General features: G+C 45.0%; 1 long non-coding RNA gene across 2 annotated transcripts in view; it reads right to left on the bottom strand.

Annotated features, from left to right (window-relative positions):
- Positions 1-1,181: 1,181 nt before the first annotated feature.
- LOC308041926 overlaps positions 1,182-24,399 on the bottom strand; it is a 34,233-nt gene continuing 11,015 nt past the window's right edge. Inside the window, exons 3-5 of one of the 2 annotated variants that reach the window (XR_013922282.1) lie at positions 17,127-17,233; positions 16,412-16,550; positions 1,182-1,278 (exon numbers count right to left, since the gene is read on the bottom strand). This is a non-coding gene — a long non-coding RNA (uncharacterized lncRNA). Of the gene's footprint in view, positions 1,279-1,921; positions 2,049-16,411; positions 16,551-17,126; positions 17,234-24,399 lie in introns of those variants that run through there. The other variant, XR_013922283.1, reaches the window with a different exon arrangement.

The raw sequence follows: 24,399 nt of genomic DNA, 5'->3' as shown, positions 1-24,399 counted from the left end.
TTGACATGAAACAATGCTGTCCTGGAGGCGTCAGCTTCCTTGTGTTATCTAAGTGGAAGGCCAGTATCAGAGACACACTTTATCTACTGGGACGGTGGTATTTTCAAGCTCCTCACCTCAAACTTAAATCCCTTGCATGACACCTTGAGAGATCTAAACGGCCTCTATTTTTAAGCTGTGGTACAACAGCATTTTCAAAAAGCTTAAGATCTCTTATATCTCCACACCTCCATCTTAGAGAGGTTTGGAGATACGTTCAGCTTCAGGCATGCAATGTTTCAATTGCCTTAGCGTGAGTCGAGCCTTGAACATGTACATAAAACCTGCAGGATTAGGGGCTAAACTTACGTGAGGAGTAGAAAATAAACCACCATAGTCCTGGGGTATTTGCATTTCTTGTAAACTTGCTTGCAAAAGCACTTGGCAAATGAATGTTAATTGTTCTGCAGAAATCCCACCCTGTTCAAAGTAGAAGTGGAAAAAAAAGCCCTGGGTAAATGTTGCCAGTTTTTCTTTTGATTCCCTCGAATAAAATTCAGGTGATCTCATCTCATATTGATCAGCAGAGACTGAGTAACAAAATAAAAAGGAAATTACTTCATCTTAAGTTCCTATTAACTGATGTTAAGCAATAAAACCAAAAAAGCTGCGTTCAACAGTAAAAATTCATGTGATGAGCCCATGAATGCCAGAACAAGCTGGGCATAGCTGGAACTGTCAAAGGCATGTAACTGCAAACCTTTAAACCAATTTAAGTTGGGTTGGTGAGACAATTACATCCTGAACAAACATTTACATGAAAAAGGCTGCGGGCCTCTGCTTTTGTTGTATTTCCAGCCCAAGGCTGGCTGAGCTGTGAGTATTTTACACAGACTGCAGCTGCTGGGGTAGCAGAAATAGATAAAACTTGACAATTTAACACAGCATATACCAAACAAAGAGACAGACCTTTGAACTTCAGCCTTGCGGCCACAAGGATACTGATCCCAAGCTTAACTCAGAGCTGTGCTCTGGCTTTTAGACTTGCCCCCACCATTGCATCTGGTCTCGGTAAGGTGAAATACAGCAGAGATGCTGGTTGAGAGGCCAGGAGCAGGGACAGATTTGAGAACTATCCTTACCTGAGGCACAAAGCAGAACGAGCCCCAAAAAGTAAGTGCATCTCCTGGGATTCAGGGGTTGTCATGATGATTCAGAAACCCTCACTCCAGAAACTTGTTAACTCCAGCCCTTTTGCAGTGGTTTCAGGCATTGTTTCCTCAGAGCAAAGTAATTATGCTGTACAAAAGCAAACTGAAATTATTATCATAAGCCAAGGCATAAGCAAGAACACGGAGTCACTTTGGGGAGAGTTCAGGCATTAACAGCTGAACTTGGTTTGACCTACTGACTGCATGGACCAGTGACTCTCAAAGCAGCCGAGGACGAGCATCCCTCTGGGTCTTTTTTTCTCAAACCTTCCTACAAGCTGTCCTCAATTTTTTAAAGCCTTCCTTGGTGAAGGTGAATTCTGCCTGCCTTTTGCCTTGCCCAGCAGCCCCACATCAGGAGTTCTTAAGACAGGAGGGAAACCTCTTCTTCCCTCATTTTTGCAGGGCTTTCCGTGCTTGTAATACATTAGCTAATCCATTGTTCAAGCCATAACCTTGGCTCTTGTTGTGGAACAAACAGGAACTGGGGTGGCTTGACAGCTCTGCTGCTTTCTTCTCTCCAGATTTAGACTTTCATAAATGGCCCTGTCAAAGCTACGCCTCGCAATAACACAATGCTAATTGTTTGCGGTATGGATTAATGATACCGTGTCAAAGCCACTTGGCAGGGATAAGGTTTGACTTTTTGTGTTCAGATGAGCAGCAGCGTGGATGCTCCAGCAGAAAGAGCATCACCTGGCTTGTCTCCATATCTGGCCACCAGCGCTTCCATAAGCAAACATCTCTGTGGTCGAGTGCATAGAATCATCTCAGGGCACCCTGGAAAATTTTCTCCTTCCTGAGATAAACCTTCTGTTTCAGACCTTCTTCTTTATATGGAAATACTCATCAAGTTCCCTAAAATATAAACAAACAGGAAATTCTTTATATGCCACTAAAATAGAGTAAAAATTCTCACTAGATTGACACAAAGGTAAACAAAACGTAGGCTATGTTAAAAAACATACTGCAGATCTCACCAAATAACTCACTTCTTTAAATTAAAATACTCACTGTTCCAACGAAAAGTATTGTCAAACTTTGTGGCAGTTCTCATTTTCAAGAAAGGGACCCATATGACCATCTGTTCTTATTTTTTTAAACCAAGTTTTGTGCTCATTCCTGTTCTGTAACATTTTTGGTTTACCCCCTATGTCATTCAGTTTCCAAACAGAAAAAGGCAAAAAGAGAAGATATAAGCACATCACCCTCTCCTGCCAAGGGAAGGTATGACTGGGAGGGGTTGCACAACAGCAGATGGAGGAGACGGACCAGCCGCAGAGCCGGGGGGGGTCTGGGGATCCTCCCACTCCTCATGTCCCATTACGTCTCTCAGCACTACACACTTTGAGCGCATGGTGGTCATGCTGTGAGGTCTGGACAGATTCATGCAATGAGGACTCTGCTGAGGATTAGTAAATACAGAGCAACTATGAGACCCAGAGCAGATGTTTTTGTGGGATAATGCCTTAAAATCAACATCACCCCTTCAAGGTCATCCCCACAGGTCCTACCAGCCTTGGCAGGGGTAGCATGGACTGAGGCTGGGTGTTTCTGAGAGTCACCGTAATCCCACAAAGACTCTCTTCTTTCTTTCTTTTAAGTCTCCTCTGCCAAAACTACGTGAGGCTTTCACTTATTTTCGGCAGGGAAATTCGAAGATCTCTGCAGGTTCCCTCGTGCCGTGCTGAGAGAGAGGAGCGATGACTGATTGATCTAGGTTTCTCCCATCAAGAACACCAAAGGAGGCACTGAAAGTATCCGTCTTCTGGAAGAAGGTTAATTACAGAAGCTCAGCTTGCACACAGGAGTCCCACCAGTCAACACAAGATAAGCAGCCTTGGGAGTATAAATTATTGCAGATGATAAGGCAGAATTTCCCCTTATACAGCTTTGTACATACGTTCCTAAGATTGACTCCAGAGATGCCTGTCATCGGATGTCAAACAAGAAGCTACAAAAATTACAGCAAATCAATTTATTGTATTTTTTTTTTTTAAGCATATGACACTTTTTGCCTTGTTTAGATTAACTGAACAATTTCAGATCCTAACAAGGTGTGACTAGATGATGGGACCCGGGAAACGGAACTGATGGGCGTCACCCATCACAGCAGGTGGTGAGAGCTCCACCACTCCATCATGTTTGCAGAAATGGGGGCTGATTTTAGCCCTAAAAATAAGATAAATCACTGGCACCAATTGCTACGATTTTTGTTGTGACTATCTCTTCTGCAAGCGGTGTATAAACAGGAAACCATGGCCAAATGGCAGGGAACTGACTCAATACTGGTGAATACTGATAGAAATCAGGTCATATTGACATCCTTTGTTTATTCACTGCTTTGTTAACACTGTTTATCCTTAGTGTCTTGGCCACATATTTGGAAGAACTCTCATTTTGCCACCCACCTGCCACTCTTTCGTCCCCCTCAAACTGTGCCTCTCACCATCACCAGTAGCAGATCCTTCAGACCCAGACCTAAGGGGACATGTGCTTTTGGGGTACAAACCAAATTACTTCACTCTTCCAGGAAGTTTTCTTTCTGATGCCTAGGAGCTTGCTATTAGCTTTTGCCTGCAAGCAGGAATTTCTCTCCTATCAAGGAGACAAATCTATTCTAAGCGACCAACCTGCTGAAATGCAGCCCAGCACAGGACAAATCTGCAGCCTAACTGTGCATCAAAGAGCAGCCTACGTTTGGCTGTTGATCTCTACCTGGTACTTTATTCTAAGCCTGAATTCATCCTACTGCAATGAGGAGTTTAAATGCATTATAAATTTCTTCCAACATTATCGACATGCCAACATCTGCACTATTGCACTATTGAGATTGCACTCATTCACAGTGTTCTGTATTTTACAGCAGTAGTTCATCTGTCCCTAAATGCTCTCTTCCTCCCCACTCCAGATATACCGGAAATATCAAGGTAGCATTCCCACCATCAGCTCAGGGACATCAGAAATAGATGACACAAGGAGACCCCTGAATTCCTGCATTCATGTTTGAGGGATTTCTTTACCCAGCTGAGTCCATAGCAGGTCACAGGCTTCTGCTGGTGGCTCCTTCTTTGACATACCCTTGGCCTTGGAGGAGGAAGGATATTGCAAAAGCCAAAACTTTTGAGCTGAGAGGACAAAAAGATTTTGAGTCGAAACTCTTATTATTCCACCCTCATTTTTACCAGCTAAGAAGCTCCTCCTCCACCCCTGCATTTCTGCTGTATCGCATTAGCTCTTAGTCTTTGCAAGCATTTTTAAGTACTGCTTCTATCAAGGAAGGTTTTATCATCCACATAACACGAGGAGTTTCAGGTTTACTGTGGGTTAGTTGCAGGCTGAATTCCTCCCTGCAAAGCAGCCCCCGTCCTCTGCATTTACCATGAGTTAACCAGGCTCAGCCCTGGGGATCTGCCCTCTGCGGATGCGCAATGTGTTGCACGTTGGCACCCAAAGGCATGGATTGCATGAGGAGGACATACACCCGATTATTGACTGGGGTCACAGAGCCCAGCCCCAAAGCAGAGAGTTTGGTACTAAACAGCTCAATGCCTCAGGGGTCATAGGATAAGGAAGGGGATGAAGGATGAAGTTTTCCCAATATATGACACTGGGAGATTAACTGGACACAGAATACCTTGAACACCTTGCAGGACTTCATGGTGGATTTTTAAAACATAAAGAAATATGAAGAACCAGCAAAGTTTGGAAAATAAACACTAAGACCTCTACACTTTAGCATTCAAAAATAAAGATGCCACCTCAGGCTTGAGGACTTAACATGTGAAATGCCTTAGTGGTCCTGGCCAGCACAAGGCCCACCTAGTCCAGTGCTCAGTCTCCCACAGCAATAGAAGCTGGTTTGGGTGGTCTGTGAGCTCTGTTTCTCTCTGCTGCCCTTCCCCTCGGATGCCTCTGGCAGCCCCAGCTCCCACCTGCATCCGTCGAGGAAGCAATGTTGCCCCGTTCGCTTTTCCCACTGCCATCACAATTTTGCAAACCCCCACCATCCCCTCCAGTCTGAGCAGCCCCAGCATTTCAGCCCCTCCTGGAAGGGCTCTGTCCCCTCTGCGGTTTCAGCTGCCCTTCCTGGTCCCTGCTGTACTTTCACTGCCCTCCTCAAAAAACTCCACCACTATTGTAACTCTGAGTTGACATATTCTGGGGTAGGGTCTTTCAGTTCTCATGGACAACCACACACAGTTAAAAATCTTACGGCTGTCCAGAGCAGCCAGATGTTACTGCTGCAAGTTTCCTCAGCCCTGTGTTCCTTCGGGGTAAGGGGAAAACTCTGGCTTGAGCTGCAGCCATAGAAGGGTCTGCTAAAGATACAGGGTGGGTTCGGTTCTGTGCTCCTCCAAGGCTGTGCTGGCAAGAGCAGCTCTGCAGATGCTGGGGTATTCCCAGCTGCATCCCAGCTGAAACAGTGATAACTGGGAAGCCAGGCTCAACGGGGCTGTGTCCAGTCTCCATTCTGAGCATCCAGGAAGGTTAAGAAGGTCCATGCCACCATGCAGGGCAGGGTTTCATCCTGTCCTCAGTTTGCCTGTGGGATCCAAAAGGAATTTTTTCCTATTTCTCTGCCAGGCAGGAAAAAAGAGAACAAAATACTTTGTTGTTGTTGTTTATACTGGACAGGATTAAAGTTTTCAATATTTGTTATATTTAGATGTCTTTCAGACCCAGATTCAGGGAAACATTACACATGATTCTTGCTCTGTTTACCCTTCACTCCATTCCCTTGCTTTCATCATTCTTCCAGTTTATTCCTCTTCCAATTTAGGTTGCGTTTCCCAAGGACCATGGCATAACCCCAGTTTTCCCAGGGAAAACAGTACCTCTCAGCAGCAGCAAGCAGTTTTGTGGCTCCAACCAGACCACCTCGGTCCTGTCTAAAGTGCAGTGCATCCTCATGGCAGAAGTTTTATTGCCAGCAATCAGCCAGGCAGAGACAGGGCAAATCACTCTTTCCTGAATCACAGCCTAAATGACCCTTAAAGTGGATAATTCACCCCAAGACAAAGTCATCTATCCACTTGAGGATGGTGCTCTGCCTAGGATCCACCAACCTGCCCTTGCTCCCCCCTCAAAAAGGGACTCCCAATGCCTGCAATGCCGCAGGGTTGGAACCAACCCTGGCTTCTCCAGGGACTGAGGAATTGTTGTTGCTCTTTGCCCTGAATTTCTTGAGGAGAAAGTGATGCTGATCAGCCCTCCAGTGAACGACTTGTGAGCAGAGCCCAGGCTGTAATATATTGTAAAAACCTAGCCAAACAGGAGGAAGTGAACGGTTGCTATATAGACAGGTTGGATGGGAGAGAAGTTTACATCCAATGCCCATTTACCGGTAAATTACTCCCTTCAATCTAGCTGAAAAAGCAAGTTTTTTTCTTCTGAACTCTGTGTCCATTACAGTTTTCCAGAGCAGACACATGTTTTAGTGAGCTCTGCTTTCACCCTCCCTCACAGGCGAGGCTGGACCGCACGCCTGATACCCGATCTCTCTGCTGTGCCCTTGTTAATAGGAAAAAGCTGCTTCGCTTGGAGCTGCTCTGATTTATTCTGTAATAATCTCTCAAGCGAGGAGTCTTTGACCTCCCCACAGAGTCTCCATTAAAACTGAGCCTGGTAGCTGGTTAAGGACAGGTAGTTATTTTCTGCTGATAGCAATGGTTGTGCACAGTAATGTGCCATTTCTGCACATCGTCTTCACCTGAAATATAAATGCAGCCATTGCGGCAGAAACGTATTTATTAATTTTTTAAGATCTGGTCCAGAACCTGTCATTTGCTTTAGCTCAAACCCTGTACGTGGATCCCAGCAGAGCTCCTGCATGTGTTTAATTTGAAAAGCACAGAGTATCCATGCTCTCAAAGCTGAGCTTGTGCAGAGCTGCACAGAGAAGCAGGATGCAAAAGGCACTTTGACTCCAGCTAAGCCTGACCTATCCCTTCTGGCCACGGGAAACTCAGGAACAGATGTTTGGTGCTGGGATTTTTCTCCCAAAATATCTCTGATGTTTAATTCACATTTTACAAATTTGCTATTGCCATGTATGGCCTGAAGAAGAACATGCTATCGGTTTGCAGGGCAGCGAAGAAGGTTCATCCCCTTTTTAAAGATGACTCAAGAGAAGTTTGTGTTTGCAAGCAACGGGCCATTTTTCAAACATATTCACTACTATTTCCTTGGAAGTCTTTACTATCTTCCACATTTAAAACAGCGTTATTACAGTCTGAATAGCTGAGTGTTGAGCTTTTACAGAGAGAGCCCAAATGATGTCACTGGGTAAAATAACCAGATGAGCTTTCAAGCGCAAAATTCCTTCTGCGGGTCTTATGTCCGATTGTTAGTCGAAAGATCACTGGATTATTTGGTTGGTTTGTTTGTGTTTTTTTCCCCTTCAGTCTTTACACTGATTAAGTTATTTCAGACTAGATTTTTGCCAGCAGCTGGTTGTCGCATTTGAAGGAGTCTCTGCTACCGGCAAATGTTGCAATTTTTAAGACCTCCCCACTCGCTGCATCCCATGATTTATTTCATTTGTGCAGAAGCCCACCTCTAAGCTGGCACAGAAATATTAAGGTGCCTGGCTGGTTTTCTTCCTTTTTGACCCAGGAAGGAAAACTGGCTGCGTGCACTAACAGTGACGGAACGAAGCCAGAGTATTCAATCAGAAGACAAATGATGTGCAGGAAATCTCTTAGGTGACCAACTATTTACCGCACTAACGAAACTCCACTCCAAAAAAAAGTTCTCACTCAAAAGTACTTGAAATTATCAGACTTTTTCCCAATTTTTCTCTGCATGAGTAGTCAAAAAGTTTCCTCTGGGAAGTTCTCACAGAGCTGCAGCTGTGTTCCCCTCCTGCTGAACAGCCGGGAGCATCCTCTGGACATGGACCAGGAGGCACAAAGAGGTGCAGGACTTCACGCTTCTGCTCCAAACCCGTCCCCCAAGGACAAGGGAGTCTCACAGCCCTAGCTGGGTTTCTAATTTCCTTCTTTTTCTTTTTTTTTCTTCTTTCTTTTTTAAGGTAAATAAATCAATGCTAAAAGTCGCTGAGGGTCAGATAGAGCCTTGCTGCACCTTCCCATCAGGGTTGGAGGGGGTGTAAGCAGCAATGCAGAGGAGCGCTGGCTGGGTGGTGGGGCGCTTGGACATCCTGCTCCCCTCGTGCAAGCAGTTTCTTTCCAGCGTGTGAATCTATGAGTGTTGTTTTCCCAAGCACTGCAAAAAGCCAGTTGTTTTCACGCCCCTCAGCTCTCCGATCAGGAGAATACCACTGTCAGAGTGACCGCCATCCGCCTCCGCGCAGCTCTTGGCTCTATTTAAAGCCCCTGTTGGGCTACAGATGTGCTTTAACCTCCATGGCAAAGGCACCAAGCACCCATTCTGCTGCCACTTTGGCTACCCGGCTGCTCAGACAGGCAGTTCCTGTTCCCAGCATCGCTCAGGCTCCTCACAGCCATGCCAGCACACAGCCCAGCACCAATGCTGCTGCTGGGCCCATGCACCCTTTGCACACCTTTGCTCTTATTTGCAGGTATCTTTCAGACCATTAATTCCTCACGGGCTGGACAGGCTGTCTGCAATTACAACATTTTTGCAGGGCGTGAAAACCGTTTTCTGTCAAACCCTGGGGAGCACAGACGTCAGCGCTGCTGGGGTGGCTGGAGTTGCGATGTTTCCTGTCATTCCCTGGCCAGGGGGCTGCTTGTTTCGATCGCTGGGCTCCAGAGAGGGCTGACTTGACAGCTTTTATGTGCTGCATTATCCACACAGAGCTGAGCCGCTGGGGATCAAGCCAGGGGAACCCCAAAGCTACACCCAGGTGCCCACAGGAGTGACAGAGCAGCCAGAGGAGTTGCTGCCTGCCTACGTGCCCTTTGCTGCTCCCCACAACAGCTTTTGTCAGACTGATGTGCGGGGGGGATGGATACAAGTGCAGGCAGCTGCCAGCACCCGTCACAGCTCCACTAAGGCTTGGAAACTTGCTAAGGGTGTTTGAGCCTTGACAGCCAAAGGTGAGAAAAGTAGGGGCTGCTCTTCTTTCCCGGCTGCTCCCATCAGACAGCTGGCCATGGTTCCATCCCTATGGACGGTCTCACACTGGCTGCTGCTACAGCCTGCCCCTGCCTGCTTTGAGGTGCCCAGGCTGCATTTCCTTCAGGACAGGGTACTGACTCTTCACCCACCTTCAGGATCCTAAAGCCTCTCACAAACGTGCCCAGACACCCATGACCTGGCTTCACACTCCCCTTGGACCCTGCAAGCAGAGGAGCCCGGCATAGCCAGCCAAAAATGTCTGGACCCAAAAAGCAACTAAATACACCCAGGATCAGAGCAGCTATGCCAGGAATGCTCTGGTGGGCTGCCAGCCAAAAACGTGAACTCCTCTGGCAATGTGGTACTTGATAGTTTGAACTGGGTGTTTTGCTGCTTCGATCACTTTTTTTTTGCCTCAGTTCTGCTCCTCAGTAGTCCAAGTGTGCTCATCACCTCTTTGCAGTTCCTGTATGCAGGTGATGGACCCATATTTCCATTGACCAGAGTGAGAACAAATCAGAGTTAAAAAGCTCGTATTGTGCATGTGAGCAAACGCAAAGCAGAGAGCAAGGGAAAGCCTCAGCCTTCCTTTGCTCCATGGCATGACTATAGGGATGGGACCTTACAGAAAAAGTCTTTGAAGCTTGGGAAAACACAGGATTTGGGGACCTAACCGAAACAGAAGACAACAGCAAAAGCCAGACCTCTAGTTGTGAGGATCTGAGCTCAAAGCTGGGACACCAAGTGCCACTGGGAGCCATTTCCCAAGGGAATTAATATCAGCCCCATCACAGCCCTGCATACAACTGAGCCCTTGCTGTACATCTCACTCTGCAACAAGGAGAAAGATACCACTTAAGGTGATGTACAGATGTGGAGATTAACACCCTGATCTCCCTCCATCCCAACAGAACATCTGTCCTGCCAGAGACGTGCACAGTCCTGCCACCATAACTCCCACCCCGGATCCTCCACTAAAAGTTTCACCCCCTAAAAATGCTGCATTTCAAAACAATTCCTCCTGCCAGCATGTATTTATCTAGTATCAAGCACTGATGCCATTTAACAACCCCCTCCCTTTTCTTGACATTAGCTTAGACTGTATTGCCAAATTAAGCAAACCCACTGCCCAGCACATGTTATTTCTCATCTTTTCTCTCCTTTCCCAACTAACTGCCACCACTGCCATTCCTCAAAGGGACCGAGTACAAATAATTCAGCCTCTGCCACTCAGACTGGTTTTAATCAAAGCATTTGCTAGGTTTCTACCATGTGGGACACCTCATTAACAACTTCACACCTTTAAGAAGGAAAAAAAGTGGCGTTATCCATTTCAACATTGCTGCACTTAATGCTGGTACCCGGCGTTTTGCACCAGGGTCCCCTCCCGGGACAAGTTTTATTTTGGTGGGTAACAAAACAACAACAAGGTTTTTAAAAAGAAGCATTGCTGGGCTGAAAGGGCTTAGAGATCGGCAGGAGCATATTTGTCAGAAAGGAGATTAAAGCCTAATGAAGTTTGTCTTTGTGCGTGTGTCTGTTTCTCTCTTTTTTTTAGGGGGGGGTGGCGGGGAGGGCTTTGTAAAAAGCGAGGCTTATTAAAATTCAGGGAGAACCCCACACAAAAGACATTTCTTAGGGACCAAAGGCGCGCTTATTAATGCAGAAGTTTTCGATTCAAATTGTACAGAGCATGTCAGTTTCAGGAGATTTTGGGTATTGTTTGGGGAGAAGAAAGCAAGCCTCACTAATAATTTTCTTTTCCAGTTTTAATCACAGCAGCTGAAGCAAGCAGGTGCTGTGATTCAGAGCCCACAGAAAGGGGCAGGAGATGGGTAGGGGGTGGGAAGGGAAACGTCAGGGCTAAAAACTCATCTGCATGATGGATTTTTACTATTTTGGCTCATCAAACTGCAGCACAGTGATGCTGTGTTCACATTCCTCACTTCCTCTGTGAGAATGGCAAGAAACTGCTGGTGAAGCATTGCAGGGGCACAGCACCAGAAGCCAAAGCCTGCTTTAACAGCAATAGGTTGGCATCCATCACCAGTGATTTTACCAAAAGCATTTGTTTTCCCATGTACATCTCTGATGATGCTAAACTGTTGGTATAGAAGAAAATAAAGGGTTGTGGCCGAGATACTGCACAAGTCTGATTTCTTTCATCCATTTCAAAACACGCTCCACTGCGGCAAGCACATGTGAATGCTGGTGAGCAGCACCCACAGCAGCATAGCTGTAGAGGGACGGTTTATTTTAACAGGTTTACCTTAATAGGGTCTTAACGATGGGAAAATATGACAGTGGCACTCTGCACATAGAGCTTTTGCACAGTCATCCATGACAGAGCGACTACAACAGCAATGGCAGCCCAAGAACATTGGCATAGGTGTGGGAAAAAATGGATTTAATCCTCTCCTAAGGAGGACTCTGGCACAGGTCCAAGAAAAAGTTTGCACAGTCACTCAGCTCTTGGAAAAGCAAACCCAGGGGTGGGTTGTGCAAGGGGTTGGGACTCCCCCAAGTACTCACTTGCAAGAGGGGAAAGACTTGAAAGTCTCCACAAGGCACGTCTAGCGCTTCCCATGACTCTCAACCCAAAGGGAAAAGCCCACATCAACCTTCAGGTTGGGAAACCTGCCAGAGGCTGCCACTAACAAGTGCTTCTGGAGCGTGACTTGTTTGCTATCAGCAGCAGAGCCCTTGGGAGTGTTTACTCAAGAAGAGCAACAGTAGGAGTTTCTATTAACTAGCTTTTGACACTTTGACAACAGAGTTGGGTCCACCCAGCTGGCTTTTTTTCCACCCTGCTTGCACATTTCCACCTGCTTTGCTATGAAAGCTATGAGAAAAATGTCATGTGTTTTCTTATGAGATTTTTCTTCTCAGAAAACGTAGGAACCGGTCCCATTCTGTTTCAGCTAAGAGTGTATGGAGGGTAAGCACCAAAGAGGACACAAACGGAGGATGGAGCAGCGAGCCCTAGGAACCAACCAGCACAGAAAACTGACAGAAAAGCATCCTGGAGAGGCACAGCTGCAAACTCATACTAACTTCGTAATAATTTTTCTCTTTATGCTTGATCTAAGCTCATTGCAACAAAAAACAGCACCAATGTTCAGTACAAAATACCATAAGGTACCGCTGCTATTGAATAATTCACATGAATTCTGATTCTATGAAGTGTCTGATGGCTGTGTAGAAACACAGCGAGTAATGACAACAAAATTCACTGTATGTGTGTTGCGAAACATCATCCAACTTGTTCTGCAGAGCCCCAGAGACAGTCACAGTGCATGCTCAGGAATGCCACCCCATTAAGATATAACCAATTTGTGGGTTATGTTCACTTATGTCTCCAGTCAAACTTCTGCCAACTTCTCCTTCACCTCTTGCAGGTGCAGGAGCAGATAAGACCATGGCAAACATCTTTGTTTATTTTCTAAAAGGAAAGAACACCCTGCCATCACTCACCCGTTGCTGCCAGCCGAACAAGGCACCCCATGAGCAAGGGAAGCAGAAAGATGAGGCTGGGCTAAAATTGCTTAATAAGTCTGATTGTTTTCACCTTTGCTCGGAGGATATTTTAATGGAAATCAGATGGACTGAGTCTGGGGATAGGAGTTCAGCTCAGAGAAGCAAGAGCTTCTCCCCCTGAGGCTGGAGACGGCTCGAGACCTCACAAAATCTTTATTGTTGTTGTACTCCTCACATTGCAGCCCAGCTCAAGTTCCTCCCCTCAAGCCGATGCCTCCAATTTGCACCAAATTGCACAAGTAAAAAGAAAGAGGAGTTCCCTGACAGCTCACACATAGGAAACTCTTTGATGGATCAGAATTTATATGGTAATATTAATAGACTGAGGTCTTAAAAATGGTGCATTGTTTGCATGGGGTTTGTCTGCATTTTGAAGGTCACCCTTTCTAGGTTCTGTACAGGACAGAAAATGTAGGGTCTTTGTAAGAGTTAATAGGATATTACAGGGCTCTGGACAAAACCATGAGGACCAGCAATATCGTGGCTGGTGTAAGTAACTCAGGCCCTGCTAAGTTCCTCTCTCACAGGGAAAGGCTACAGATGGTAGCATTGAACATCAGCCAACTTAAAATGGATATATATTTATATATACATGGAAGAGAAATATATATAGTCACACACATATATATACACAAAATCACAGACCCATGGAACTTATTGCCAAACAGAACTGATTTTAAGATTTTATCCATATTCAAAGAAAGGATGGATATTTATGGTAGGAGCTCAGTCATCCCAGCTGGGGATTTCTCCACACCTCAAGAAGCACATCAAGGTCTGCCCGCTCAAAGGCAGGAAGAAGCATTGTTTGTTGATCTCTGCCATAGGAATTATTTTGTGTTTCTTGCGGCTGCCAGCTCGTGGCTGTGGGAAGCCAGACCAAGTGGGACACAACCACTTGATGGCCTTGACCAGATGCACTATATGTGTTGCTTCAGGCCCCAAGCCCATCCCTGGCTCCAACCTCCTGCATTATCCAGCCCTGTAGCCCACCAGATGGTGCTCTAGGTATTAGTTAATACCGAGTTAATCAGCACCTTTTCCTTCTGATGAGAAACTCCAGCACAGGTGGGGTGTGGAGAAACACCACCAAGAGCAACAGATTTCTGCACTTTCCTAGACCACCACGTGGCTTCATCCTAGGAGTAACATGGTCCAAAAAACAGTAATGTATTTTTGAAGCATCTGGAGGCAATGGGGGGTTATGGTCACCTTCAAGCCCAAATGTAATGCCTGGGCCTTTGGATATACCACGGTGTTGAATCAAAGCACTGGGAGAACTGGGAGAAGCAAAGGTAGTGGGGAATATGAGCACTCCCCAAAACTCTGGACATTGTTCCACAAACTAATGGACCTCTGAGCCCACTGAAAACCCTCTGATGCATTGTTTCTGTAGGCCTCCTCTACGGGACCATTTTCATGAGCTCTTCAGGAGTGATAGCTCACAGCTGAGAGAGCTGGCTGTGAAGTCAGTGGACTTTGGTTGCTAGAGATATGAAACATGTGAGTTTTGACAAACTCTGAGGGCCCTTTCAGCCTTTGTTTCTCCCCAGTTTTCTACAATAGGAAAACCTGCAGTTCCCATGCCCTTTGCAGACTGAAATGCCCATATCAGATGCAGAGAACTGGGCTAATGTCACATGGCTGATGCTGAGGCCACCTCTTCGGCCCAGCAGGACAGACTGTTTTTCTTCCTTGTTTCCAGTTTAACAAGTCTTTCTTTAATTTCTCCTTAATAAAACTTGGGGCAAAGAGGACCATTTAATGTGCAGTTAAATAAAAAACAGTAAGTGTACCATACTGCCTGACTTCCTAAAAAATAAGTGCATTTTCTACAGTTATCCATGGGACGTCAACAATGAAATAAAACCTCAAGCACAGAAGCCTGACTCTAAAGCAAACTGGCAGCTAAATCTGCGGCTTTTGTTTTTTACCAGTAACGCATTTTTATCGCTGAGAAGCCGGAAAAGGGAGAGCATTAAAGGCTGCCTGCATGGGTACACGGGAGCGCTCTGGCCATTTACGCCCATAATGAGTTTTGCTGCCTCTGAGCAGAGCACAGGTAATAACAGATCATAAAGTGGGTTTACCACCCGAATTGCCAGTCTCTGAAGGTTACTAAAAGCCCATTCAAATGAGCACAGTCAGATCCGCCTGGCTGTTTTGAAATCACCACTTCCTCAAAGGTTTACTGGAAAACTGTTTCTGCCCCCATTGAAATGGGTGAAAATCAAGAGTAGAGCAAATGAAGCCAATCTAGTTCTACCAGGTCTGGCCAAAATCACTTAAATTTGTCTGATGATGCTATTTGTTTGCTTTGTCTCAAGCTAACCCATCAGCTCACTGCCTAGTTATAAGGCTTCTCTGTTTTAAGAAAACTTGTTATGAAGTAGTTCCACATTGGACAGGGTTAATCCAAGCCTGGAATGTATTTTTCAAGCATCATGGCTAGAAGACCTTGTGGTGCCCAGAACCTCCTTGCGGCAACAGGGGTGCCCCCCTGTCAGCAGGAGTGATGGAGGCTCTTTGGATAAACAGCTTCCCACTCTCCTTGCTCCCCCTTGCAGAAAACTGCCCCAAAGGGCAGTCTATCATTGGTCTTGAATTAACGGAAGAGGTAGGAAGGCTACAAGGTTCCAAGACACAGCCAGAAGGGTGTTTGGCCTGAGGGAAGATGTGTAGCTAGTTCAGAATGAGATGTTTTTAGCATCAAGTGGTCAGTGAGATTAAGGGCTCAAGCCTGGTCTTGCCCCAAAGGATGGTGCCCAGAGCCCTGGACCACCTTTGCAGCATCCCATAGTGCTCTGGAGGCAGGGCAGGGTATGCGCTTCTGTGCATTTTATCTAAAAACAATTTCACCTTTTGGAGAACGCAACTCCATCTTGTGCACATGCTTTTTCATTTACAGCCAAAAGAGGGAAAAAAAGCTGCATTTCAATTGTTCATTTAGTGCTTTGATTTCTCTCCATTTTCCCTGCCTTTGTCTGTGTGGGAATGTGCATTTGTGGGAACGCATAATATAATTTAATGTTTTCGTCAGTTGTTTAGTGGGTCCCCTTCTGAAGCCTTATGGACCACCATGGGCTGAGAAACTGGGATGGAAGATCCAGAGAGACAGCCTCGTGCAAACCCAGTGTCTTCCCTTTGAAGTCCTTGGGGCTTCCACAGCAGCCAGAAGTAATTAGTGAGAGAAGGGGATTTTAAGAGCCGCTCTGGCTGGCCGTCAGGGCTTCCCGCTGACTTTGAATAAAGCGGAGCTGAGCCAATACTGAGCACTGTCGGAATTACGATACCAAACATCCAACCTATTTATCGAGCACATTGTGGGGCTTGGAGATGGTTCTCCATGGCAGGACTCGTGCTGTCAACCTTGCACCACTTTAGTGTCATGCCAAAACTACTGAGACAAAACACACCAGGTGTTCAGGTGCTGTGGCTGAACGAGTCACATCATCTCTGCTACACCACTGTCCCTTCAAGTCAGGGGTGGCTGTAGGCTCCAGTTTCCTGAACAGACCAAGTCCAAGGGAGACCAGCACAGCTACCAGCACCAGCAAGAATTACCAGGTGACCATACACATCTCCTAGACTTGCAGAGAAAGTCACTACTGGGTAATCAAAATGTTCTTTCTTACCTTACTAAACCTCTCGATCTGCCGTGTTCCCTCTGCCATGGGGTGCTGAGCCTCAGCAACTAGGACAAATCCTCCCTCTTGCTTCATGCAATGGCTCCTGCCATGTGATTTGGTATTTCTGCTTGTTGTTTTCTCTCCTCTGTTTAAAGCAAAGTGGGTGAAATTGAAGACACTTGCCTATTGTTTAACTAGTCAACTTTCCTGTGCCTTTCCCATTAAAGGATGCTCCCTGCAGTCAGGGAACCTAGAAAGATACATGTACTCTTCTTGCTTTTTCCACTCTAGGCATGGCTTTGAGAAGCACATTCCTCCCCCCATTATCTCTTAGCAAAGTTACTATTTTCAATGGCAAAGACTGTGAGCATCACTGAGGTAAGAAGAGACCTCAGGAGGCCTCTAGTACAAAACCTTGCTCAAAACTGGATCCCAAGTTTTGTGTGTGGTTATCAACTCTGTGCTACAAAGACGAGCACAGACGCAACAATAACCTGTGTTTGGGACAAACTGCTAAAATTCCCGGAGCAGTTTTTCAACAGTAAATTCTGATTCATCCAAAAATAATTTGACTCGTAGGAAAATTTTGACTTTGAAGGAGTTGGACAACAAAACCTCAGAAACATTTAAGTTTGAAACCAAAAGCTTCATCTCAGCTTTTTAATGTTGGTTATTTTACTCTTCCCTTTCATTCTGACACATGTGTTTGATATCACTTTACCTGGTGTTTAGACTGAAACTAAATGGTCTGCTTCAGGTCGCTCCCACGTTTCTGACTCCACACTTTACAAGAAATTCCACTCAGTGAAAAAACTTTGACTTTTCTTCCTGAATGGGAACAAAAGCAAAGAGAAAAGTGTCAGAAAATTCCATTCCACGCAACGGGAATTTGACTTTCTAGATAGCTTTCGTTGCTGTCAAGAAGAAGAGTGGCTGGCTGAGACAGCTCATGAAAGCTTTGAAAGTTCATACAAAGGCTCTAAGCTGGCAACGTGTCCCCCAGTCCTTGCATCGACTGCCAATATTGTGTGGATGGGATTTTTCAGGGTCCTCTCAAAGAACTGACTATACGGCTCCCAAGACGCCTGAGGTCTCTAGTTCTGCTAGGCTCCTTTTGAAGAGTCCTAGCCCCTTTTTTATTTTTTCCTTTTCATTCTGCTTTAGATAACCAGAGTGGGCCTCTCACTCATGGGAAGCATTGTTCAATGTGTCACCTCCCACCAAGAGAAGCGAAGAAAGGGGGGAAAAAAAAGCCACATGAAGATATTAAAATAAGAAACTGGAATGTCTACAAACTGCTCGGAGAGTTTGTTCTTAATTCATGTATCCCTATTTACTATTGAAAATGGCTATTTAGCTATTTATGGCATTGTAAGCTATCACTCTTGGTTTCCACTTAGCCCCAGACGGATGGTTGGCCCATATGTCTCATGTTGTACATTAGCAGAATGGAGAAAAAAAAAGAAGAGAGGGTATAGAAACGAACAGATCTTTTTGGATGGCTACATCTGGTCCCCATGTGTTAGTCCAGCCTCACAGAAAGCCTGCTGACAGAGAAAAACTGCATGCTGTTGTTCTAGACAAGCTTCTTTTATAGATATATTCCATACACACACACATCCATTTTATATATATGTGTACATATTTATACAGATAGATATTGAGCAAGAAAGAGCTTTCAATATTTTCTTTTCTTGGCCAGATGTGGACCACTGCTAAGCACTGATTTATTGTGAAGCAAGGATACTATTCCCATCACGCTGGCAAGAGGCTGAGGAGCAGAGAGGATCCATGAACACCCTCGAGTTTGGCAGGGAAGAACCCGGGACAGAGAGCAGAAGGACTGATGTGAAGTGTTGGATAGGTTAATGTGAACTTCCTAACCCACATTCCTCTGCAGAGCACAGGTCCTGGGGATGAGTGAGATGAACTCTTGGCCATCCAGCCAGATGCACCAGCCCATGCCCTGACACCCAAAAAGCAGAGATGGTGCCACATTTTGGCCAGGAAAGTCCACGCTGCTTCGCTCCTGTGGAAAGGGGATGTCTGGAGCTGCTTCCACTTAGTTTCAAAAACAGCATCAACATATATGTACCTCCTTCTTTAACTCAAGACCTCCAATTCACTTAGAATTTTCTGGATGTTTGCTTTTCAGCCATCTTGCTCTCATCAGCTGGGGAAATCCACACCACCAGTCCATTTTTTAAGGCTACTTCAGTGCTGACACCCCTTAAGACCAGAAGCCTCTCCCTTCTCCATCTCCATAGCAGGGTCGGTATCTTCCTTCCTGAGCACCCCAGGACCCTGAACTCGACTGTGACAGAACAAATAACACTGCTGGGATGTTTTGGCTAATCAGCAGGACATCTTTAACCTATTATTAATTTGGACGGCAAACAAAATAAACAGCAACAAAACCAACTTGTCTCCTTGCTCCAAACATTTGTGTCCCAAGGAACTCATGCTCAATCGATATTAAGAAGAGAGCAAGCCATGAATGTGCAAGCACTGCTGATGACCTGGTGCTTTACTGAATTGTGGCAAACAGCCTCCTAAAATTAAAACCTTGTCAGAGGAGAAATTGCTGCTGAGACTGAAATACACTTGGATAAATTGGAGCATGAAAAGGGCACTTAAAGGAGTATTTTTCCTTGGCAAGACTGTAGATTTGTCCATTGAAAGGCCAAAAGGGATCCACATATCTCTGTAAATTGGAATTTTTGTGGCAGTCCAGGGGAGAGTGGGATAAAGCACTTCTTTCCCTTTTTGCCTTCATGTTGGAGATGGATGTCTGATGTCCCTCTGTCTTTCTGAACCCCTGTCCTCAGCAGACCTTCTGCATGGCCCCATCCAGTGACCCCTGCAGCAGAGAGAATTAATCCTCCATGCCATACAAACACACACACAGCAAAGCTCAATAAACCAGCCCTGAGCTAGCAATTACACTTGGAAGGGCACATCAAGCAACGAGCCCAGCAATCCCAAGTGACGGAGCAGCCTCCAGCCCCCAGGGAAGCTGACTCAGGAGCTATTTACGCTCGCACTATCAAAAACATTTCATCTCATCCTCCAGTTCTCCAGGCGCCATGGTATGGAAGAGGATCTCAGCCATCTCCATGGAGGGAACAGCTCCTGTGGATGCCATGAATCCTCACCCCAGCCTTTGGGGACAGCTAAAAGCATCAGCATGAGCTCCTGTTTTCCCACTGGAGTGCAACAGAATATTGTGAGTTCTTGCTACTTTGGGAAATATTTTTTGGTCGGATGGGGATGGCACAGCCCAGCTACTACCCTTTGCAAGGGCAGGGATGTCACCAAGCTCCCGTCTTCCAAACCCAAAATGGGATGAGTGGAAGACTTTGCAAGCCCAGGGGACAAACAGAGACTCTCACATGGGAAAGAGAATAGGCAGAGAGTAGAAGGGGTCCGGCAGTTGGAAAAGAGTGGAAAATATAAACAAAAATAGCGGAATTGGTGGAAAATATTACAAAACACCGCCCACTTCCTTCCATAGCCAGTGACAACAAGACTTTCTTCTCCATCTATCACATTAGCTGGGATTTTTATTCAGCAACCCATCCTTGAACTGTGTGGCAACATCTTAGGGCAAGATCTCAGGAGGACCGGGTTTGAGTGGGCTGGTTTGCACTATGCCCAGCGACTTGCTCCAACATGGCAATACTTGCCTTACCTTCGCACGCACCGAAGGGCCAGCCTGCCCGCAAGGCATTTTCTCCATCTCCAGCAGCTCTTTTGCACTCCTGAGCAAGTCTGCTATGGAAACTGGGTCAGGAATTCACATCAGCGAGGATGCAGGCTTATCCATCACCTGCTTTTTTGGGAGAACCCTGCTCACAGAACCTCTTTGTGCTGTATTGGAGCAAAAGGGCTGATAACCGACCCGGTTTTCTCTGCACCAAATATATATATATATATATATATACACATACATATATATATATATAAATTAAAAAAAAAAAAAATCATATCTTCCTGTGAAAAGCTGCTACTTTGAGGCTCCAATTTAAACCAGAAACCTTTTTTCCCTCTCGCCCTGTTTTTTAAAAGGACCTGAAAATAATCTTCCAATAGGGCAGTGATAAATACCAATGAGTCTCAAATATTTGCATTAGAAACTATTTGTTGTATATACAAATTAAAAAAATCCCAACACATGCTCAAAGCTTACATTTTCCCCCTAGCAAACCCCGGAAGGGTTTTCAACATTTTTTTGAAGTTTTACAAGTCAAATCAGTCTCATCTGAAATACCATATTGCTGCAGCATCTACTGATACTGAACATGCTGATGAAATAAGCCACTTGTAAGCAAGCAATGTGTATTAAATGCTGCTGCCTTTTTCCAGGGACAGGAACATGGTTCCACAAGGGCATTAAAGCAAACATTTCCTGAGTGTTTGCTCTTTTTTATACTACAGGACACCAAGTAAATAACAAAAATACCCATGCCATTAAGAAGTTAATTAATTATTACATTTTCGTTTCTTTAGATCAGGACATAGCAGTTGCAACAGGGGGAAATTTCTGTGGCTAAACATGATAATGAGAAACAGGGTTTCAATAAATGGTCCTTACACCCTAGAATGGGTGTGTTTGCAGAGCATTTGTGGACCCTCTGACTGGGAATGGAGGGCTTCTTTGGGAGTTCTTATCAGATGGGCTTTGTTCATGTGCAATTTTTTTGGCATTTTCAAAGAACACATGCAACCTTTTCCACTTTTCTCTAGGAGTCAATTTGACTCAGGTGAAGGCAGAACATAAATAGGAGTTGAAGAGATCTCAGATTCTTCCCCCCCGCACTATGCTATGCACAAATCTGGAAATCAGCAGTTTGCAAGATAGAGAAATTCCTGGGGATCATCCAAAATAAAAGTCATTTTCCCATTATAAATGGACTGAAACTAGAACTGCAAATCCAACCCTCTTAAAAACTGAGCTGCGGTTTGGATGAGACAGCCCAAATCTGGATCAGTTGACTCTCATTTTGATGTGGGAACCCAAATCAGATCAGTTTCATAATACTGTTTCAGATGTGGCTGAAAAACTCCTGCAAGTGACATATCTTCCAATATTTTCCTGCTTGCAAAATGGCTCTAAGTCCTGGTTTAAGCCAAGAAGCATGAGTGCTGCTAGCAAAATCTGTCAGTGTCAAGTCCAGGACCATTTTTCAATGAAGTTACGAGACTTTCTGAAACGTAATTCCCAACCAAACTACACCACAGCAGCTTTCCATGGCTTTCTTGGAGGCTAGATCAAGCACAGAGCTCTGCATCCTATTGGAAAGATGGTTTTGGAGACAAGCGTTTCCTTCGTTTGCTTGGCTTTCCTTCCAGTAACTGCTGTTAATATTCTCGTTTGTTCTGCAAAACGTTTCCCATTTGCAAACCGAGCAAGTTTTAATTACTCCCATAATTTTGCCTGGAAGGGAAGATTCAACCATATTAATCAGATAATGAGAGAAATTTCTCTGAATATCATACTCCCAAATACACAAGTCAGGCTATGATCTCAGAAAACAAACCTAAAGCACTATTTTGATTATATGAATGTGCATTAAAACAAAGGAAAACTTACTGCAGAGCCTTCTCTCCAACTTTGTGTCTTACATTCCCTTAAGGGATGCCTTTGTATAACTCTATTACCTCTCTTTCCCCCATCCTCATCCTCTATCTCGGCAACAAGGACCTTTGCCAAATAATACTTCTAGCTGTATCTGAAGGATAAGGCATACAAAGCTAGAGTACACTCAAATAAAGACTGGAAATAATTTCCTTACAGGAAGGAGCTATCCCAGTTTGTCTTCCTTTCCTTTTGATTATACAGCTCAGATTAGGGACAGTCAGGAAATTACATCGTCTTCGGGGGAAAAAAAAAAAATAAAAAAAAAAGAGAAAAAAATAAAGAAAAAAATAAAGAAAGGAAAAAAAAAAAGAGAATATCAAGAAAAAGGAATTTTTTTTCATTTCCTGCCAAAAAAAATCCCACAATTTTTTGAGGTTTCAAGGCTCAGTTACATTACTTTACAACAACAAAAAAGAAAGTTTTAGCATAACAAATGCCACTTTGCACATGCTCCTCACTTTTAAACAAAACACAAATCACTAGAAGAACATGTGTACATTTTCAACTTAATATTTTAATGTCAAAGATGGGTGGATACTGATGATGAAGCCACCAAAAGCTCCCTTCTGCTCCATGATCTAGAGTAGGTCCCAGGCACTGCTGAAAGAACTAAACTTGGCTCTGTGTGTTTATGACCAGAGGGGAGACTTTTTTTTTGGCTTCTATAGAAACTTATACCCGGTGCTTTTTGGTGAACAGCTGACCTAAAGAAAAGCACATTTGTCACTGCGGTGTGTGACCTTTGGTTTTTCTAACCTGAAAAGCAAGCAAGCCAAGCATCCTCTGAGCAAAGGTGAGCCTTTTTAGGTAATAAAGTAAGAAAAAGATAAATCACAGTGAAACATGATGTGCCTGAACACGGAATCTGTCATTCTATGACCAATAAATCATTGGTCAGTCAGCACAGACAAACCTGTTCTTTTACGTCTGCTCCTGAAAAAACTCTGTGGGGGAGAGGGAAAGAACAGACCTTTCAGACAGATGGAGATGAAACACACAGCTGAATTATTTACTTCTAGTATTAGATTAACTGCGCTATGGGAACGACAGGACCAGGTGGTTAAAATATTTGCATGAAAACGATTTATGTTTGGCTTTTGTAAGAAGATATTACATGACAGGCTATACCATGCTCAGTTTAACTCGACCTGGATGGTCTTAACACTGCTGATTCCCTGCAGTTTACACACACACGTGATTTTTCTTTTATACCAACGTGGCAAAAGAGCGAGGCAGTTGTGTGTTTCTGCAAACAGGATCTCTCAGTATTCCATCACCCACCCGTAGTTATTTGCTGCCATCATGTCCATAGGCCCACAAAATCTGCTCAGAGATGGTCACCCAAATCCTTCCTCCTTCTGAGTACAGAAGAGGCAAACCTGGCCCAGTTTTCGAGGCTGAAACTGCAGCGAGGCAGGACAAGCCCTGTGCAGAAAGTGAAGTGAGGCGAGTTGTCAGCACTGAGCTGGAGAAAGAACAAATCTTCCTTATGGAGATAATCAGATCAGTCTTGTCCGACAATACAAAGCCAAGGGCGGCACGTGCGAGGCTGGATGCACGTGGGAGAACCAGGAGCAGCGGGGACTGGAAACACAACAAAGCTCATACACAGCACCTAGTCAGATTTTAGCAGGGGATCAGAACTCAGAATAATGACCCTACGGGACCATGCATGGTGTTTACCTTCAGACCTTTCCCTCCAGGCAGTAATAATTTGTATATCATAGCCCTGTTTACATCCAGCCTTAAATACACACACAGTCACCATGCAGGAATTAATTCCTGACGCACAGCTGCCAAAGGGGATGCCCTTACCCCCAAGCACCAAAACTCTTCTTATGGAGGATAGCCACAATACCGGTGAAAAATCATTACAGCACATCCAGAATTTGGCAACACGATCACTTTTCCATGCATAGGGTAATGAATTTCTCTGACACAAACCACTACTCCCTTTAAGAGCAAGGTATCGCTTCCATTGCAAGCTGCTGGGGAGGCAGATGTAGCTCAGCGAGCTCCCAGCTGGGCAGCAGAACAGGAGAGAGCAGCTCCCCAACTTTCTGATCAACTTTCCCAGCTTAAGCTTTTGCAGCTGTCCCACACTTGAAAAATACACACCCAAAACCTTTGATGTTGCTGCCGCTTTGCCCTTTGTAAAGAGAGGCATGCAGCCTGAGCTCCCCAGTTGGGTGGAAGAGGGATGCCCCATCTCATGGCTTATCTAAAACTCGTGGGCAATCCCATTCACTATGGCTTTGGAAACAGTTCTTTAGTGCTTCCCTGAACAATTTCAGTTGTGTTTATCATTGTATTAAGGCATCCCCAGCTGGCTCCACTCTGCAAAGGGTCCCTG

The sequence above is a fragment of the Nesoenas mayeri genome (genome assembly GCF_963082525.1).
Source record: "Nesoenas mayeri genome assembly, chromosome: 6".
Taxonomy (NCBI): Eukaryota; Metazoa; Chordata; class Aves; order Columbiformes; family Columbidae; genus Nesoenas; species Nesoenas mayeri.
Note: the sequence above shows the minus strand (reverse complement) of the source record. Positions and strands in the feature narration are given on the sequence as shown.